This window comes from Lynx canadensis, chromosome C1, assembly GCF_007474595.2.
Source record: "Lynx canadensis isolate LIC74 chromosome C1, mLynCan4.pri.v2, whole genome shotgun sequence".
NCBI classification, from domain to species: Eukaryota; Metazoa; Chordata; class Mammalia; order Carnivora; family Felidae; genus Lynx; species Lynx canadensis.
In genome coordinates this window covers 75,917,420-75,939,622 of record NC_044310.1, presented here as the reverse complement: position 1 = coordinate 75,939,622, position 22,203 = coordinate 75,917,420, and the positions used below count along the sequence as shown (strand labels likewise).

Below are 22,203 nucleotides of genomic sequence, written 5' to 3'. Positions count from 1 at the left end.
ACACACACACACACACACACACACACACACACACATACACACACACACTTTAGGTCACTTCAGATCTGAAAGTGTTATTGGATGGTTATGGACTGAATTGTGTCCCTGAAGCCCTAACCACCAATGTGACTGTATTTGGAGATAGGGCCTTCAAAGAAGTAATTAAGGTTAAATGAAACCATAGCAGTGGGACCCAATCCAGTAGGGCTGCTGTCCTTAGAAGAAGAGACACTCAGGAATACATGCACATAGAAAGGCCAAAGGAGGACACAGCAAGAAGGTGGCCATCTGCAAGAGGCCTCACCAGAAACTAACTCTGCTGACACCTTGATCTTGGACTTCTACCCTCCAGAGCTGTGAGAAAATATTTATGTTGTTTAGGTCCCCTGGTCTGTGGTATTCTGCTATGGCAGCCCAAGCAAACTACCACAAAGATCATCTAAGCCTTCTAACATATAAGGGGAACCACACTTCTTTGGCCATGGAATCCAATGATGCATAAACTCCTTTCCGCCCTCTTGTACTGGCCCCTCTCCTCCTCTTTACTGAATATTATTTACTCTCCAAGGCCAACTCCCATGTCACTTCCTCTAGATAATCTCCCCTGACCAGTCTTATCCTCCCTAACGGAAGCCTTAGGGATAAGGTCTATCTGGTCTTAGATTATCACTTGTCTTCATTATTCTCTCTCCTAAGGCCAAAGTCTTAACAATTGTATGAACTCACACCAGCTCTTAGCAATGCTGTATGCAGAGCAAGTGCTTAGTAAATGTTTGTTGATTAACTACTTGTCCTTGATAATGAAAAGAAAGTTAGTTTCATTTATTTCTACACTTAGGACACATCCTGAGAACAGATGAGAATACAGAGCAAAAAGATCATCATAGCCCTGTTTAGAAGCATAGATAGGACTTCCAAACCTTCACTATATCCACCCCCCACCCCATGATGTTCAATCAAGATCATCCATCCCCGGCTGGCGACACAGCAGATATGACAAGGCTGTTGCCTTTCACCACAGCTAGTCTTACTTAAGCTGCCTAAGAGCAATAACCAGTTTGTTCTCATTCCCAAGGCACATGGCCTTGGAATAACTTGCACAAATCAGACCAATGAATCCTTAAGTCCCTTGCTATGCCATCATTCTAGACATTGTCTAAACAGAGCCCCAGCAAGGTATGTCCTTGTCTGAGATTAGGTCTCAGACCTATTCTAGCTTTTGTACCTCAACAGCAATAGCTGTTTCTCCAAAATGAACTTACCTCATTTAACAGGCTTTCTGTAGCAAACACTGTTAAAACCATTCCCTTTGAACCTTGCATTTTACTTTTAAAATCACTGGTAGAGTTAACTCTCCCTTTCTCCTGAAGACTATATCACCTTTAAAACAAGCTCATCATCCGCTAATCCATTTCCAAACCCAGTTCGGGAATCTGGGTTAAGCACAGTATAACAGAGCGAGACTGTGGCTGGATGGAGCACGAGTTCCTTCTTTATCCTAATTGGCAGAGTCCTCACGAGAGAAGGCAGCGCACCTGGTTCTAACTCTAATTTGTCTTCCTCACATGAATAATTCATACTGTCTCTACGCGACCAGCCACTACAACAGTAGGGGATGGTCCCTATGTGCGAATCACTGGCTGTCCCTGCCCGCCCAGCAAGAAGCATTGGCTTCTGCAAAATGTGAGAGTTCTTGCTCAAGGTCAGGTTGATGGCCACTGAATGTTAAGTTAGGGTATTGTCAATTTGGTATTAGTAATTCCCAATTTGGTCTATTTAACTAAGGCTGACCTGCCTTGACATTAACCTTTAAAAGAATGCAAGCTGCTTCCTGGCAAAAGAGCATGTTGGTGAACATATGGTAAGAATGGGTGTATTTGAAGTTTTATAGGCTTGCATGTATCTGAAAATGGAACAGAAACTCAGAGTGATTTTGTGTAAAAACAGAGGGGTGGGGAAAGGGAAAAAAAGAGCTAAGGAGGGAGGGGAAAGAAACAGAAAGTAATGTGATCACGTCACTCCTCTCCTTAAAACCTTCCATATAGCTCTCATTGCTCTTAGGACCAGCTTCAAAACTCTCCACATTGCCTAAGCGACCCTGAAGAATCTGCCTCCTGCCTACCCTTCTAGACTCATTCCACCACCTTGCCCTTTGCTTGCTGTACTCCAGCCACACTGGCATTTTTGAGTCCTTGAACCTGCTCAAGGGCTCCCCATAGATTTTCTTCCCTCCTTACCTCCCCTTGCCCTCATCCCCAAGCCTCCACATGGCTCATCCTTCAGGTTTTGTCCAGGAGGCTGCTTTCGCACAGTGGCAGTGACCTCAGACTGAATTAAGTTCATAGATCCCACCCCACACCATTATATTCCCTGGTGACATAGAAGGTCTGTCATCATAGAAGCTGCTTTGTCTTTATGAATTTTACCTCACTTTTAACTAAATAATTCTAGACTAGACTAGGAGCTCCAAAAGTACAGAAACTCCACCTGCAAACTGTATTCCCAGCACTTCCCATAGCACCTGATGCTATATAAAAGGCAGCACAAATGGAGCACCTGGGTGGCTCAGATGGTTCAGCATCCAACTCTTGATTTGGTTCAGGTCATGATCTCACAGTCTGTGGGTTCAAGCCCTACATCGGGCTTTGTGCTAATGGTGCAGACCCTGGTTGGGATGCTCTCTCTCCCTCCCTCTCTCTCAAAATAAATATATTTTAAAAACTTTTAAAGGTGGCACAAATGAAAGAATAAATGAACAAGTGAACACACTTATGAATGGGGCTCTTCATATATGTAACTATACCAAAGTGCAACTGGAAAACTCATAGTCTGTTGGCTTGTCTTGCCAAAGTGGAGGACCGATAGTCTCACCTGAAGGAATAAACAGATGAGAAAATGTGGACATCCCCACCAACATCCTGCTTCTAGGTTTCAAGGTCTGAAGAGCAATTCATTTAGTTAGGTAGGCTGAAAGGATCAAGAGAAATGAGAACCAAGAAAGTGTATCTCTGCCTGAGGCCACTGAAGAACAAAAAACAGTTAGCCAGCCAGGAGAGGTCCTGTTAGAACATAACTTGGAAATCCCTCTGGCATGCCACACTGAAAAGCCCTCTTGCCATCAAAAGACCTACCAGTTATTCTGTTATTGCCTCACCAAGCCTCAGCTTCTGTGTTAATAGAAATGGGAACGATCGTATTTAGCAGATGCTTGTTCAGTTTCTTCATGGCACTTCCCCATTACAGACTTCTGAACCATTAGGTACAGTAGCCACAGTGCCCAGGACCCATGATGCTTTTAGGGGCTCACCAAAATGGTTTAACTTCTTTTAGGACCAGAAGATAATTAATATAATCTAGCCTGGATTGCATTCATCTTTATATCAAGAGGTCATAAAATATAAATGTTAATATACGTATGAAGAAAGAGGTCTACAAAGGCTTCAGTGTTGAGGGCCCACAAAAGTCATAATGTAGCCTTGTCCCCACCCCCTTTTGGAGATCTTCCTCTCCCCCACATTATCTGCCTGTTTACAGCACTGCATCCTCAGCAACCAGCTTTGACTCTGCTCCTGTAGTTTGATTATACCAAGACCTACACTTGGCCAACGGGGGCCTGTCAGAGGTGCCTCCACTCAGTGCTCATCCTAGCCATGGTAAACTGGATGGATAAGGGAAGAATATCTGGGGCTGGGCCTCCTGCCTCTGGCCGAGCTAGTCAGGTTCTTCCTTATGAATTTAGATTTGATTCTGAAATCCAGCCAGTCTGACTACTCCTTCTCTGAGAGAAGATGAAAATTTGGGAGCTACTGTTTCCCAGTATATGGACTTTAAGCAGAGACAGCCAATCTGAAGGAGAATATGCCCCCCCCCCAAGGAACAGAGGACTAAGATAGTAGGTCCCAGACATATTCTATTCTCAGGCTGGATGCTGTTTCTATGGCTGCTGGCACCCTCTCTCTTGGATTCTCTGAGACCTCAGCAGGGCTGAATAGGATAGTGGTTTAGGATCTAGGGTAAGGAACTAGGCTGCCAACATTCAAAGCCCAGTTACTACCCTCCAGCTCCATGACCCCAAACTAGTATTTAAATTCCCTGTGACTCAACTTCCTCTATCGTAATAGGTATGTGTTGTGAGAATTAAGAGAAGTAATCTATTAAAAGTGCTTAGAATACAGAAAAATATACAAGTCCAGAAACAGACCTATAAATATGTTGTCAATTGGTTGTTCACAATGGTGCAAAGCAATTCAGTGGAGAAAGACAAGTCTCTATGACAAAGGATGCTGGAATAATTGGAAATCTATAAATCAAAATAAAAAATATAATAAATCAGGGGCACCTGGGTGGCTCAGTCAGTTAAGCGTCCAATTTCAGCTCAGGTCATGATCTCACGGTTTGTGGGTTCGAGCCCTGAATCGGGCTCTGTGCTGACAGCTCAACCTGGAGCCTGCTTCAGATTCTGTGTCTCCTTCTCCCTCTACCCCTCCCTCCATTTACGCTCTCTTTCAAAAATAAAATAAACATTAAATAAAATTATATAGAACAAATCAAAAAATGTATCAAAAACTCAAAAAATATATCATAAATTGACCCTCAATCAATACTTTGCAACATACACGAAAATTAACTTGAAATGCATCGTAAACCTAAATGTACACCCCAAAACTATAAAAGTTCAAGAAGAAACATAGGAGAAAATCTCTATGACTTTGAGTTAGGTAAAGATTTATTAGATATGACATTAAAACTGCAATCCATAAAAAAATTAATTGGACTCCATCAAAATTTTAAATTTGTTTTTTGTTTTTGGTAAGACAACGTTAAGAGAAAGGCAAACCACAGATACAAAGTATCTGCAAAACACACATCAGATAAAAGACTTCAAATATACAAAGAACTCTCAAAACTAAAATAACACAAAGAACCCAAGAAAAAGTCCAGCAAAGATGTGAACAGAAACATCACCAAAAGCAGAGATACGTGTGGCAAATAAGCCCAGGAAAAGGTGCTCAACATCTTGACTCATTCAGGAAATGCAAATCAAGGCCACGGAGAGGTAGCACTGCCCCTCCCTTAGCACTGCTAGGATGAACGCTGAGAATACCCACAGCTGGTGAAGAAGGGAGCTACTGGAACTCACTGCTGATGGGAATGTAAACCATACAGGCCTTACAGAAAACAGCTTGGCTACTGCTTCTAAAATCAAATATACACTTAACGATGACTCAACCGTCCCAGGATCATTTTTACTCAAGAGACATGAAAACATGTATGTACTCAAAAGCTATACATGGATATTTATAGCAGTTTTATTCATAATCATCAAAAACTGGAAACAACCCCAATATCTTTCAACCGGTGAATGCATAAGCAAACTGTGGCACATTCATACGACAGAATACTTCTCAGCAATAAAAAGAAACCAACAACTGATGCAGATATAGGCATGAATGAATCTGAAGGAAAAAGCCACATTCAAAAGGCTATGTAGGATATGAGCCATTGATATTGGGGCTGGGAAAAGGCAAAACTACAGGACAGAAATAGATTAGTAGTTGCCAATGACTAGGGACAGCAAGAAGGTTTGCTACAATGGAGCATGAGGGAACTTTCTGGGGTGACAGAAATGTTCTATATCTTGACTGTAATGTGGGTGACATGACTGTATGAGTTTATACACTACAGTGAATGTTAATGTATATAAGTGACAGTTCAATAAACCCGATTTTTACATTTTTAGGGGAAAAAAGTAACATCATTGACTTAAGTTGGTCCCAATGGGTTTCTGTTACTTGTATTCAAGAGTCCTAAATGACACAAACACACAGCTCATAGTGTTGTGACTATTTAATGGCACAATGCAGTTTCATCTTAAGATGGGGTTAAATTCTAACATTAACCCGTAAGGCTAACTTTACCTTTAAAAGCCCATTAACTCCCCCATAGAAGACAGTGTACATTTTTTATGTACACAAATTGGTACAAGAATGCATATATATGCCAAGTCTGAGAACCGTGAGCTATTACAAAAGGAAACGTAGATGCAGGTGACTAGAATATTAGCGGCACGGTGTTTCCAGTCAAATTATCTTGGTTCAAATCTCAATTCCACCACTTTCTAGCCCTGGACAAGTTACTTAACCTTGCTATACTTCAGGTTTTTCACGTGTACAATGGTGATAACAGCACCTAACTCAGAGGGTTTTAGTGTAAGTTAGTTAAACATATGGAAAGCCCTCAGTCAGGCACAATGGAAAGGCTGTATTTGTGTTAGCTGTCAGTGGGTCAGATAGGCCTACAACACAATCCCTTCCGTCAATGATTATCTAGTAAGCTCCTACTGTGTACGGTATCTATTAAGCATGCTGTGTGACGTGTTGCCTCAGGCTGCCCACCCAGAAAACTGACCCTCTCTGTTTAGCATGTGAATTGAGTTTGATCTAGACTCATTTTGAGAAGGCTAGACCCATCCACAGGGGCTTCACCAAGCGTTTTATTTTATTTTATTTTTTTTATATATGAAATTTATTGTCAAATTGGTTTCCATACAACACCCAGTGCTCATCCCAAAAGGTGCCCTCCTCAATACCCATCACCCACCTCACCAAGCGTTTTAATACCTAATATTCAAATAAAACCATCCATTTGCCTCCACCAGCACTCTTAAAGCCTGCATGTTTCAACTAGTTGGGAGGATAATCTGGTGACCAGAAAAAAAAAAAAAAAGTCTATGACAGAGCAGCAGTTATTTGGGGAGCCCAGGCCTCACAAAGGGACCACTCTAAGCCCACCGCTACAACTCCTCCTCGCCTCTCCAAAGCTCTTTGTTTCTGTTCTACTTTGTTTCTGTTCTACTGGCCTGGTTTCCCTTCAGTGTAGGTTCTTTAATCTCAGCTCCTTACCTCTTACCTTTTACTTAGGTGTCCACTCAACAAAGCATCCTGCTTGTTAAGACACCTTGAACCTTTGATTTTGCTTCCTGTACCTAAGCTTTTTCTTATGTCTAAATGGCTTAATAGCACCTGTTCTCCGTTTCCCAAAAAAGATGAAATTAGGTAATCAATGTGACAATGCCTTGTCACTCATAGATGAAGAGGAAGAATCACTTTTCATTTTGTTATAGGATGATCTTCCTTTATACAATTGTTTTTCTCAAATGTTTCTTGTGAATCAAATCCACATTTAAAAGTCCTAGGGATAGGGTTCCTGGGTGGTTCAGTCAGTTAAGCGGTTAAGCATCAGACTTCGGCTCAGGTCATGATTTCAAAGTTTGTGAGTTCAAGCCCCACATCAGGCTCTGAGCCTGACAGCTTAGAGTCTAGAGCTTGCTTCGGATTCTGTGTCCCCCTCTCTCAACCCCTTCCTTGCTCATGCACTCTCTCTCTCTCTCTAAAATAAATAAACATTTTTTAAAATAATTTTTTAAAAAGTCCTTTGGGTGCTCACAGCATGGTAGAGAATTGTGTCAAAAAGCCAAATTTGTTATTTGGCCTAACAAATATGGTAGTCTCCCCACTTTATCCACAGGGATACACTCCAAGACCTCCAGTAGATGTCTGAAACCACAGAAAGTACTGAACACAACATATATACTATGTTTTTTTCCTAAGCATGCATAATTATGATAAAGTTTATCTTATAAATTAGGCACAGTAAGAGATTAACAATAACTAAATATAGAACAATTTTAACAACATGCTGTAATAAAAGTTATGAGATTATTGTCTCTCTCAAAATATTGTACTGTACTCACCCTTCTTCTTAGGATGATGTAAGACAGTAAAATGCCTGTGTGAGGAGATGAAGTGAAGGATACAGGCATGTGACCTAACATTAGACAACTACTGACCTGACCATAGGTCATAAGGAAGACCATCTGCTTCCAGACCATCATTGACTATAGGTAACTAAAACTGCAGAAAAGGGATGACTACTGTAATCACCACTGATTTTTCTAAGCCTCCATACTGGGTTAATTTAGATGATGGTGATGATAACAACAACAAACATCACGAAAGCCATCTTAATTCATTTAACAATTTATGAATTTTTAAGACACTTTCATGCACCTCTCAGCTGATGCTCATAACTACCCCCAGGAGATCAGGTATTATTATCCCCAGTTGCCAGATCAAGAATCTGAAGCCCAGTTAGGTTAATGATTTGCCCAGGTTATGCAGCTAATGGACACGTGCTGAAGGCTCAGATAGTCTCAAAACTCTTACACTGGACCTGTACAAAACAGATCAAGAACCAAAAGAACCAGGAATCATCTGCAGTCTGCAGAAATGCAAATAACTTCCTTTAAGCATTCATGGCGTCAAACCTTAAAATTCTAAAGCCAATGTCTCCAACACATAAAATTCTAAATAAATAGAGGAGACTGCTGACATCTTCAAAGCAGAAAGACAGTAAATGCAGTATCACCATGATAAAAAATGATTAAATGCTAATCATACCAGCTGAAATATCATCATCAAATTTTGCATTAACAGCCACAATAGTAGACTTATTAGCAACATTATGTTTAAGTGCATCCATCCAGAATCTTTGTATTTTTCCACCAAACATAAAAAAGACTTTAAATCAACTTTAAGGGGATGCAAAGAAAAAAGATAAAATAATGTCACCTGTATACACAGTGTGGGAAGGAGCCTCAAAGACCCTAGAGGAAATAGCTGAGGTCTGCAGTTTCCAAATGTCAATTTGGAGGAGACTATTTTAGACACAGGTAGCCTTCTTGCTAATGAGATTCTAGATAAAACTTTTACATAAATTCAACCTTATCTCTCTCCATCCCTCCCAAATATCTCAGAGGACCTGGAATGCAGGCATAATCCTCTACCAGAAGGAGAATATCCTACTATGAGCTGATACAAGCTCCCCTGAAATCTGAAAGATGCAGGATGGCCGTTTCTTTATTGATCAGACCCTTCACTTGTACACAGTTAGCCTTGGATAGATGCCCAGAAGTCTTGGGTGCATGACCAAGAATCTCTTCTCCCTCTGATTTTCCCAGTTTCCACCTTCTCCTAGTATGCCAGTGCTATCCAAGTTTGCACCACTTGGACTGGACCACAGAGATCATGATTCTTGCCTCCATTCTGGGGAGGGAGAAGTTAGAAAGAATCCTTCAGTCAAAAACTCCCTAAGTTCTCCTTGGCTTTGTCTGTGATCTTTCAGCATCTTCTACGTAAAATCACTGCAAGGCAAACAACATCTCCTCTTGGCAGTATAGCTGGTTTCTTACAGCCATCTATACTGGCTTACAGTAGGTCATGTATTATTAAACTAAAAGTTCTCTCTCTTACCAGGAGTAAAGTGATAAAATAAAGGGAGACAAGAAAAATTCATCCTCCCACATATGCCTAAAAGCAAGGGTACTCTTCCAAACTAACCTTTTTTTCTTTTTTTGTATGATCTAATTCAAATGTTCTACTCCCACCCTGCCTCCATAATAGTCTCTCCCAATGTAAAAGATGATTAAAATAGGCATGTCTTATGATTTTCTTAGTTATAAACAAGTAAATGATTTTTTAAATTGAGGTATGTAAAATTGATTGTGTCCTCATCAACACCCATTTTATGTTTATTTGCCAAATTCCAATGGCTGATATAAACAACTGTGTGGCCAGAAATGATTAGGGCTTTGTTGAGGTCTGTGGTTGAACTGCTTTATGGTTGGATTGTTCTGAACTTCCATTCGCAATGCAAACCCACAGGAGAATGGGTCACCTTCCAGACTATGCCTTTGCAGAGTTATGTGTAACAGACTTCAACTTTTGGAAACCTGTTGACATCTATTTGAAAAATTCCAGTTCAAAGGATTCTGCAAATTAAATGTACCCAAATATGATGTCTTTCTTTAAAGCTCTGGAAGGAAAGGGAGCATAATATGTGGATGGGCAACCGTTAAGGTTTCTGCATTCATATATGGTCTGCAAGAATGGATTCATCTGTTCATTCATTCATTCATTCAATTATTTGTTGACTGTCAATTATTTGTTGAGGGTGCAAAGTCCTGGGGATACATTAGTGAATAGAACAAGACAGACTGCATACTTGCTCTTAAAGTGTTCCTGCTCTAGTGGGGAGAGAGCTGAAAGTGATAAACTAATTACAAACATTGCTAAGATGTAAAAAAGAAAAAAGCGTACCTGGGTGGCTCAGTCGGTTAAGCGTCTGACTCTTGGTTTTGGCTCAGGTCATGATCTCATGGTTTTGTGAGTTTGAACCCCACATCGGGTTCTGGGCTGGCAGCATGAAGCCTGCTTGGGATTCTCTGTCCCTGTCTCTCTGCCCCCCCTCACTTGCACTGTCTCTGTCTCTCTCAAAATAAACTTTAAAAAAAGATGAAAGAAAGAAAGAAATAGGAGACAGAGGTAGAGAATAAAATGGATGCAATACACCTACTTTCAATGAGAAAGGAAAGCTTTCTGAACAGATGACATTTGAGCCCTGAAAAATGAGAGGCTATCATGCATGTAGGACTAGGGAAATATCATTTTCAGGAGAAGGAAACAGCCCAAAATCTGTGAGAAACGAAAGGGCATGGTGTATTCATGGCACTAAAAAGAAACCTTGTGTGGCTGGAGTGAGCTAAGAGAGGTAGGCATGGGCTAGATTATGCAAGATGTTGAAGGTCATGATAAGGAATTTTTATTTTATTCTGAGGCAAACTGGAAGCTGCTGGAGATTTAAACAGAAAAGTGACATGACCTCATCTACGTTTTATACGGTACGGGCTACTATGCAGACAATGGACTGGAGGATGAAATGCATGGCTATGGAGAAACAGGAGACAGTTTTAACAGTCCAAACGGGAGCTTAGGAGAGCATGGCATAAGTACAGAAGTGAGATGGAGAGAAGACAGACTCAACACATCTTTTTGGGTAAAACCAAAAGAACTTGCTGGTAAGTTCAATGTGGAAAATGAGCGCAAGAGAAGAATCAGGGATAATCACAAATTTCTGGCTGGGTGGGTGGTGGCGCCATTCATTAAGATGATGAAAACTGGCCCTGATTTCTTCTGTTCTAGTGCAAGGCCTGCCTGTGATACACATGTGGGGCCCTAAAAGGTTATTTCATTTTCTTTCTAATAGATCTTCCTGTGGGGAGAGCTTTCTGCACTCTTTTGTACTACTAGGGAGCTACACACACACACACACACACACACACACACACACACACACACACACAGTTAGCCAATACAGTCCAAAGGAGGCCTGAGACCTGTTTCAGCTCCTACCATCAGGTTTCCCAGCCCCAATTAATGTGCAGAATGTTAGCAGGTAAGACCAACTGTAGCTTAGTGATGCTCAAGGGAACAAGAAAACCACATGGTAACATAAAGTCACATTTTTCCTGGGAATTAAGACTTGAATATCAAACCTTTGGCATGAATTGCATTATTGGATGGACTGAGAATTCACACATATGCATCCACTGGCCACTGGTATCAAGTTCTTTAAAGAAAACCCAAATCAAAGATAGGAAGTTGTTCACTGGACAGAGGAAATGGACTTTTTTGGGAAAGGGCACTGAGAGATGAATTTAGGGTCTGCCCTCTGATAGATGGGCTTCTTCAACAAAATGTGTTGTCAGAGAGACTCTTCCAGCCAGTTCAACTCAAAGCCAGTAGCTTGAAGACCACAGTTTAAAGACATTCTCACCTTTGTGGAGCCTGAGCACCACTTGAAGGTCATCAGTTCAAGGGGGTTTATGAAGCTGAGGTCTAATCAATTAAAATAGCTTTGGGGACATTAGGGGCGCCTGGGTGGCGCAGTCGGTTAAGCGTCCGACTTCAGCCAGGTCACGATCTCGCGGTCCGTGAGTTCGAGCCCCGCGTCAGGCTCTGGGCTGATGGCTCAGAGCCTGGAGCCTGTTTCTGATTCTGTGTCTCCCTCTCTCTCTGCCCCTCCCCCGTTCATGCTCTGTCTCTCTCTGTCCCAAAAATAAATAAACGTTGAAAAAAAAAATTTTTTTTTAAATAAAATAAAATAAAATAGCTTTGGGGACATTTATTCCATAGAAATCTAGGTATCTTTCTTACTGTCCATGTGGCTCTTGATGCGAACACAACTGGCATGGAATCATTGGCCATGTGTCCTTCCTTCACCAGCTTACACCATCAGTATTTCTGTGCCATGAAAAATGTGCTTATGAGAATTGGTAAGGGAAATCTTGAAAAGATAAAGACATTGCAAAAGAATAATCAGTACCTAAATAAGGAGTGAAAGGGATGGCAGAATTCATCCCACTGCTCTGGATCCAATTCCCAGCTTCCCTGTTACTAATAGAATATACCATCAAGGTAAGACTTTTAGGAAAAATGGGAAGCACTTCAGTAAGAGATAGCTAAAAGGGGAACCAGGCTTTGCTTCACCATTTCCTAATAATTGTATCCTTATGTTTTGAATTTTTTTTCTGATTTTGTTTGTTTAATGAGACTTATCTCTGCATTGATTTTATAGTCCCTCATCATTTCTTTCACTTACTTTTAATGTTTATTTTTGAGAGAGAGAGTACAAGTGGTAAAGGTGCAGAGAAAGGGGGACAGAGGATCCGAAATGTGCCATGTGCTGATAGCAGAGAGCCTGATGCAGGGCTTAAAATCACAAACTGTGAGATCATGACCTGAGCCGAAGTCAACAGCCAGACACTTAACCAACTGAGCCACCCAAGCGCTCCTTTCATTTTTTACTGAGCTCTACCAATTTTTTTTTCTCTATGGTCTTATCTCCTTTTCGATCATCTTGCACATGTGTGTGCTTCCTCCTCCCCAAGAGATGATGCTGCCTATAGTATCTTTAAGATTCTTTGTCAAATTCGTAAGAACAATTCCTCTTCTGATTTATGTAAGTTATCTGACTTTCGATTACTCTTTCTTCCTCTATTCTTATGTATATTGTCTAATGTGTTCCTTTCTCAAGATTATTCACCTGTATTGGGGCAGTTCTATCTGAGGCCACCATTTGCTTGAAGACTCAGCCCAGAAATTTAAATGTAGTATATTATCTCAAAAACCTTCTCACCAAATTTGTCCTCCATCCTGAATGCACATTTCTCCTCCTTTCTCTTCAGTTAGGATGTGGATTTGTGTTGCAACCTGGCGAGCACAGCTTCCCCTCCAACCTCCCCATTGCACACCCCATTAGCTAGGAGGCTAGGGCATACCTGTGGACCCTCCACAGGGGTCCCCATCAGCTCCAAACCTCCCACTTTTCTCCAGTTGACACCTGGGTCTGCCAAAGGACATGCCCACTTCTCTTCTGGCCGCATTTCTCTAGATCCCAGGAAACTGAATGAAGGATCCTTTGGACCTGAAGACTGTAACATGCACTTCCAGAGAAATCTGACTCTGCTAAAATCTGAGGAGATTTCTGGGTTCTCAGTCTCCACCCTTAGTTTTAGTCTCAATTTCTCAGCCCTGGCCAGATTTTGTTCATAGTGAAGTTTCTGTGTTTCATCAAAGACAGAGTTTTCTTCTTTTTTTCCATTTTTTCAAGAAAAGTTTTTTTTCAAAAACTTTTTCAAGGTCTCAAGGAGGACTGAAGACTGAAATGCTTTTACTTTGACTTCTTTGACTGAAGGCCCTGTTGTTCACTCCTTGACCCACGGCAAGCTTGCCTCTACTTCAAGTTGCTCAAACTGCTTTCTCAAAGATAACTACTGACTTCCTAATTGCTAAATTAAGTCTTTTTTTCCTGTTACCAGAATTTCTTTATTATTAAAATACATATAATTAACACACAGGTTACATTAGTTTCAAGTGTACAATATGATTCAACAATTCTATATATTACTCAGTGCTCTTTATAAGTGTGCTTTTTTTTTATCTTTTTTACATTTATTTTTGAGAGACAGAGAGACAGAGCACAAGTGGGGAGGGGCAGAGAGAGGAAAAGACAGAATCCGAAGGAGGCTCCAGGCTCAGCTGTCAGCACAGAGCCTGACGCGAGGCTCAAACTCACAAACCATGAGATCATGACCTGAGCTGAAGTCGGATGCTCAACCAACTGAGCCACCCAGGCGCCCCAGTAAGTGTGCCTTTTTTAATGTTTATGTATTTATTTTGAGAGAGCGCGCAAGAGTACATGAGCAGGGGAGGGATAGAGAGAGAATCCCAAGCAGGTTCTGCAAGGTCAAGAAGGGCTCACTCTCACAAACCTCGAGATTATGACCTGAGCCAAAACCAAGAGTTGGTCACTCAACTGACTGAGCCACCCAGGCACCCCCATAAGTGTGCTTTAATTCCCCTTAATCTATTTCATCCATCCCCCAACACCTCCCTTCTACTAATCATCTTCTTTATTCACCTATTGATGGACACTTGGGCTGCTTCTTTAATTTAGCTATCGTAAATAATGCTGCAATAAACATAGGGATGCATGTATCTTTTAAAAATTTTATTTCTTCTGTTATGCCTAATGCCCATTCTCTTGCTGTTTTTCAATTTTCCTTCAAGTATAGCTATTCTCCTGGGATTTCTGTTTAAATGATCTCCCTGGTCCACTCCTCATTCCCCAGGCTTTAACTGCCCACTGTGTGCTTTACTTCCAAATGTCTCTCATCTATCCCAATCCCCTCTTGAAATTTATACCCAATTTCCAAAGCCAGTTTGACACCTACACCTCCACATGCACATGCATCTCCATGTATGTTCCAAACTACTATTTTCTAATCTAGTGATGCTCAGAATGTTAGTGTTATTTGTCTTAAAGAGTCACACATTAGTTTCCTAGGGTTGCAATAATAAGTTACCACAAACTGGACTACTTAAAACAATCAGTTCTTTCACAGTTCTGGAGGCTAGAAGTCCAAAATTAAGGTGTTGGCAAGACCATGCTCCCTCTGAAGGCTTAGGAAAGAATCTTTCATTGCCTCTTCCTAGCTTCTAGTTGTTGCCAGTGATTCTTAGCATCTCTAAGCTTGTAGCTGTGTCACTCCAACCTCTGCCTCTATCATCACACAACTTTCTTCTCTAGGTATGTCTTTTTCCAAGCCTCCCTCTTCTTTCTCTTATAAAGACACCATTCATTGGATTTAGCACCCACCCTCACATAGCAATACCTCATCTTAACTTGATTACATGCGCAAAAGTTTATTTCCAAATAAGGTCACATTCACAGGTACTGGGGGTCAGAACTTAAACATTTCTTTTGGAGGAACACAATTATCCCACTACCTCATGATAAAATACATTTTGAAAATATTGACTTAAGCAAAATCAGACAGATTCCATCACTATAGAACTCCTCAGAGCTTTAATAAGCTAATATGAATTGTAGGGGTTTGGTTTTGTTACGATTATATTAGATTCAGGTGTGCAACATGACTCAGTATTGGTATACACTGCAAAATTATCACAATTAAGTCTAGTCAACAGCCCTCCCCGTACATAGTTACAGACTTTTTTCCTTGTGTTGAGAACTTTTAAGATTTACTTTCTTAGGACCTTTCAAATATGCAATACGGTATTATCAACTATAGTCACCATGCTGTACATTACATCCTCAGGACTTATTTATTTTATAAGCTTATTTATTTTGAGAGACAGACAGAGGGAGCACAAGAGAAAATCCCAAGTAGGCTCTACACTGACAGTGTGGAGCCTGATGAGGGGTTCAAACTCACGAACCGCGAGATCATGACCTGAGCCAAAGTTGGATGCTTAACCAACTGAGCAACCCACGCACCCCTGGATTTACTTATAACAGAAAGTTTGTACCTTTTCACTTCCTTCACCCATCTTGCCTATCAGACACCCCCACCTTTGGCCACCACCAATTTGTTCCCTATTTCTATGAGCTTGGATTTTTGTTTGTTTTTGGCAGTTTTTTAGATTCTACAGATTCTTTAGATAAGTCTGACTTATTTAGCATAGTGCTCTCAAGTTCCATCTGTCACAAATTGCATAATTTCATTCTTTTTTATGGTTGAATAATATTCAATTGTGTATATATGCCACCTTTTCTTTTCCCTTCTTCCATCAATGAACACTTAAGTTGTCTCCATGTTTTGGCTGTTGTAAATCATGCTTCAATGCACACAGGGGTGCAGCTATCTTTCTGAGTGTTTTTGTTTTCTTCAGATAAATACCCAGAAGCAAAATTGCTGGATCACAGGATAGTTCTATTTTTAATTTTTTGAGGAACGTCATACTGTTTTCCGTAGTAGCTACATCAATATACATTCCCCCCAACAGTGCACAGGATTTCCTTTTCTCTACATTCTCACCAACACTTATTTCTTGTCTTTTTGATAACAGCCATTCTAATAGGTAATATCTCATTGAGGTGATATCTCATTGTGGCTTTAATTTGCATCTCCCTGGTGATTAGTGATATTGAGCATATTTTCATGTATCCATTGGCCATCAATATGTGCTCTTTAGAAAAATGTCTATCCAGATTCTTTGCACATTTTTGAATCAGACTTCTTTTTTGCTATTAGGTTTAGGTATTTTTGGATATTTTTTATCAAAAATTGATATGCAAACACTTTCTCCCATTCACTAGGTGCCTTCCATTTAGCTGATGGTTTCCTTGGCTGTGCAGAAGCTTTTTAGTTTGAAGTAATCCCACCTGCTAATTTTTGCTATCGATGCCCTTATTTTTGTGTCAAATTCAAAAAATCTTGCCAAACCCATGTCAAGATTACCACTTACGTTTTCTTCTAGGAGTTTTATGGTTTCAGGTCTTACATTCAAGTTTTGTATCCATTTTGAATTAACTTTTGTGTAGGGGGTAAGATAGTGGTCCACTTTCATTCTTTTGCATGTGGCTGTCCAGTTTTCTCCTCACTACTTATTTAAGACACTGCCTTTCCCCATTGTATATTCTTGCCTCCTTTGTCATAAATTAATTGAACATATAAGGATGGGTTTATTTCTGGGTTTTCACTTCTGTTTCGTTGATCCATGTATCTGTTCTTAGGCCAATACCATACTGTTTTGATTACTATAACTTTCCAACTGTAGTTTACAATCAGGGAGCATGATGCTTCCAGCTTTGTTCTTCTTTCTCAGGATTGCTTTGGTTATCTGGAGTCCTTTAATGTTCCATACAAATTTTAGAATTGTTTGTTCTATTTCTGTGAAATGCCACTCAAATTTTGACAGAGATTGCACTGAATCTGTAGATTGCTTTGGGTAGTGTGGACATTTTAACAATACTAATTCTTCAAATTCATGAGCACAGAATATCTTTCCATTTATTTATCTTCTTCAATTTCTTTCATTAGTACCTAATAGTCTAATAGTGTCTAATAGGTCTTTCAGCTCACTGGTTAAATTATCTCTAATTATTTCAGGGTTTTTTTTTTTTTTTAGATATTTGAAATACAACTTTATTCTAATTCTAAATTAAAAGAAATGGAAAGGACAGTGACAAATGAGATTTCACCACTGGATACTGTGATGTGACTACAGCAGTCTTATATTGGAAACTCAGAAAGGAAACAATTGTGTTCCAAAACAGCTAAATATGCAGGTTCAAAAAATGAGGGTATACACTGTCACATTCACTCCGAAGCCCATTCTTCTCCTTCAGCAACCCATAGATGAAGCACATGTTCCACTTGTTAGTTTTCTAACAAGCCACGGGAAGGGCTGGTCAAAATTGTAGTTACTTTTGGCAGAAATGTCATAGTGTTGAAGGTTGGTCTTATGGTGAAAGATTTTGCCGTACTTTTCCTGTCCTTGATGTCCACTTTGTTGCCACACAGCACCATGGGGAAGTTTTCACATATTTGTACCAGATCTCTATGCCAGTCAGGCACATTCTTGTAAGAAACCCTTGATGTTACATCAAACATTATAATGGTACACTGGGCTTGGATGTAATAGTCATCTCTCTAGCCCACCAAATTTCCCCTGACCAGCCGTATTCCATATATTGAACTTAATAGGTCCTCTATTGTCATGGAACACAAAGGGATGGATCTCAACACCCAATATGGCTGCATATTTCTTAAACTCACCAGTCAGATGACATTTCATGAACATAGTTTTTCCAGTACCACCATCGCCAACCAATACAAGTTTGAACCGGACTTGGGGTTCTCCTTGGACAAGCATCATGCTGTTGCTCCCAGAAGTGTCTCCGGCCCATCTGACCGAGCAGTTTTTCATTATCCTTGATATAATTATACCTGGGATTGTTTCCTTAATTTTTCTTTCTGATGGTTCATTGTTAGTATGTAGAAATGCAAGCAATTTCTTTATATTGGTTTTGTGTCCTGCAACTTTACCAAATTCATTTATCAGTTTTCACAGTTTTGGGGTGGAGTCTTTAGGGTTTTCTGTATAGAGTATCATGTTATCTGCAAATGGTGAGTTTTACTACTTCTTTCCAGTTTAGATGTCTCTTATTTCTTTTTCTTGCCTAACTTCTCTGGCCAGGACTTCCAATACCATATTAAATAAAAGTGGCAAAAGTGGGCATTCTTGTCCTGATTCTGATCTTTGAGGAAAAGCTTTCAGCTTTTCCCCATTGAGTATGATGTTAGCTGTGGGCTTGTCATCAATGGCCTTCATTATGTTGAGGTACATTTCCTCAATACCTGCTTTGTTGAGAGTTTTTATCATAAATTGCTATTTGTCAAATGCCTTTTCTGCATCTATTCAAATGGTTATATGATTCTTATCTTCATTTTGTTAATGTGGTGTATCATATTGATTTGCAGGTGTCGAACCACTTTTGAATCCCTAGAATATATCCTACTTCATCATTGTGTTTGATCCTTTTAATGTATTGTTGAATTTGGTTTGCTATTATTTCGTTGAGGATTTTCTGCATCTATGTTCATCAGGGATATTGACCTGTAATTTTCTTTTCTTGTGTCTTTGTTTGGTTTTGGTATCAGGATAATGCTTGTCTCATTCCTTCCTCTTCTATTTTTTTAGCCGAGTTTGAGAAGATTGGTATTAATTCATCTTTGAACATTTAGAATTCACTAGTGAAGCTGTATGGTCTTAGACTTTTGTTTGTAGAAAGTTCTTAAATTACTGATTCAATCTCCTTACTCTTAATTGACCATTCAGATTTTCTAACTCTTCATGATTCAGACTTGGAAAGTCACATGTTTCTAGGAATTTATCCATTTCTTCTAGGTTGTACAATTTGCTGGCATACAATTATTCATAGTAGTCTCTGATGATCCTTTGTATTTCTGTGGTATCAATTGTAGCATTTTCTCTTTCATTTCTGATCTTATTTCCTCTCTTTTTTTTTTGGTGAGTCTAGCTAAAGGTTTGTCAATTCTGTTTATCTCTTCAAAGAACAAGTTCTTGGGTTCATTGATATTTTCTGTTGTCTTGTTAGTCTCTATTTCATTTATTTCTGCTCTGATCTTTGTTATTCCTTTCTTCTACTAACTTTGGGCTTCGTTTGTTCTTTGTTTTCAAATTATTATTTAAATTCTAGTTAACATATAGGGTAATATTGCTTTCAGAAGTAGAATGTATAACTTGTAGTTTTTGAATCTCCAAGAATAGTGATCATATGGGTTATCACATAGAGCCTTCCCCCAACTTAAATAACCACAAAGCCCTTTTTGGTATGGAGTCCTTTAGAATGATTGTGTCCCAACAACAGACTTTGTATGTTCTTCTACCAGTGCTTCTCAGATTTTCATGTGCATATGAATCACCTGGGGATGGCATAAGAGTGCTGATTCTGATTCAGTATATCTGGGATAGAAGTCTGAGATTCTGCCTTACTTAGAAGCTTCCTAGAGCTGCCCACCACAACCAGTCTTCAAACACACTTTCTAAGCAAGCTTCTAAGTCAAAAGCTTTATTTCCACCAATAATGTTTCTCTTTCTTCATTGCCTGACTTGGTCAATCATGTCACTATCCACAGTTACTCAACTGGAAACTTGGACACCAAATTCCCTTCCCTTCACTCCTCCTTCAAATTTAACCCCACCTCAAATCCAACTTATTGCCAAGTCATGTTTGTCTCTTGAATCCAGTCCACCATCTCCATTATCTTTGCCAGGACTTTAGTTTCTTTCCATGGACTATGAGTAGCCTCTTAACACTTCTTCCTGTCTTTAATTGTTTCTGTCCAAATTGTTGCCACACACAGAATCAGGTCAGTCCCTCACTTTAAAATTGACACTGATATCTCACTGCCCACCCAACAAAACCCCAAATGCTCAGCATTGAAATATTCCAGGTCCTGCAAAATCTGATCTCAGGACATTTTGGAGCTTTATTCCCACTTCTAATGCAAGACACAACAAGGGCTGTGGTCATATTAGGTTGCTCACCCTCCCCTGAACACACCATGCATGTTCCCATCTCTGGACCTTTCTTCAAACTCCTCCCTCGTCAGTATGGTCCTTCTCCCACCTTCTCCACCTACAGGAAAACTCTCATGCTTCCTAGTCTAAATATAGTCTCCTTTGCTAAATGTCCCCCAATTATAAATAATTTATTCCTCCTTTATGTTCCCAAAGATTTTTCACTTACAATTTCTTTAATTTGCCTTATAACCATCTATACATGTGTTTTACTGGCTAACTCCTTAAGGGCAATGATCATGCATGGCACATAATACATGTTTATTTATTCCTTTATTCATTCAAGAAATCTCCACATATAGGCAATGAATATTAAGCAAATGAGTGTATTGGATGGAGGAGAGTCAAACTTCTATGAATTCTTTACAAAGTATGGTTGAGCCTTAAATAATTTGGAGGTTAGAGGTGTCAACACTCTGCACAGTCAAAAGTCCATATATAACTTTTGACTCCCCCAAAATTTAACTACTAATAGCATACTGTTGAAGCCTTACCAATAACACAATCTATTAACACATATTTTGTACATTCTGTTTTATATATGGTATTCTTACAATAAAAAAAGTTAGAGAAAAGAAAATGTTGTTAAGAAAATTGTAAGGAAGGGGCACCTGGATGGCTCAGTCTTTAAGCATCCGACTTCAGCTCGGGTCATGATCTCACAGTTTGGGAGTACAAGTCCCACATCGGGTGAGCTTGAGCCCCGTTTCATGTGAGTATGAGTGCTCATGCTTTGGGTGAGCCTCACTTTCTCTCTCTCTCTCTCTCTCTCTCTCTCTCTCTCTCTCTCTCTGTCCCTGCCCCTCGCTCACTTGCATCTTCTCTCTTTAAAAAAAAAAAAAAAAAAAAAGAGAAAGAGAAAGAAAATTATGAGGAGGAGGAAATACATTTACAGTACTGTACTGTATTCATTAAAAAAAAAAACCCACAAATATACACACATTTCAAACCCATGTTGTCCAAGGGTCACCTGTATAGACAACAGGCCACCTGAATAAAATGCAGATTACCAGAAGCCAATCCCAGACCTACTGAACCAGAATTTTGAGGAGATGAGACCTTAGAATCTAGATTTGAGCAAGAAATCCAAGTGACTCTTATTCAGGCTAATGTGTGAGAATCACTATAATTTAAAAGTAAATAGGTCAATGGTACCAACTTGTGCTCATAAGGATTTAACAACATTTGAGATAAAAATTCTCCTGGTCAAAGTGAAAACTCTGTAAAACAACAAAAAAAGTTAAAGCATATTTGGCATCAATAAAGAACAAAATAATATAAATATTTGGTAAGTCTTTTGAACAAAAAACTTGCTGTTGAGTTCATGATAGTTCTTTTTAATATTTTCTGGCCAATGACAACTTAAAGCATGTACGCACTAATTATTTCAGTAAAGCTAAGCTATTCCAGTTGCGACATTTTTCTGAAGCACAAGAATTGTTTTTAAGTTCTGTCTTTTTTCCTGTGCAGCATTTAAAACCAACGGATTCCTAACTCACAATTGAGATCACCTACTCTTTGTTACCGGGATCGACACAAAACTGAAGGCCATCTTGATGAATATAAGAGCTAAGTGAAAGTTAAATTTGTCACACTCTTTACCATGCTGCACACTTTCAGAGTTTCATTAAAAAAAAAAAAATCCACATAATTAGTTTAGCTTTACCAGGAAAAAAAAATTTTTGAATGACAAGGTCAGGCTCCTGACCTTTTAGTAAATTAGAGAAGATTGCCATAAATTGCACAATATAATGAAACACCAATTTGCATATTTGCTGCTATATTAAAAGGGATCAGTTTTAGCTCACAAAGCAGAACAAACAAAAACATGCATTTTAATAACTCAAATTACTCCCAGGAAGTGACCCTCAGCAGAAAGCCTGATTATCAC

At 39.6% G+C, this 22,203-nt stretch overlaps 1 pseudogene; it reads right to left on the bottom strand.

The window, feature by feature from the left end:
• Positions 1–17,549: 17,549 nt before the first annotated feature.
• LOC115519748 lies at positions 17,550–18,080 on the bottom strand (annotated as a pseudogene).
• Between the last annotated feature and the right edge of the window lie 4,123 nt (positions 18,081–22,203).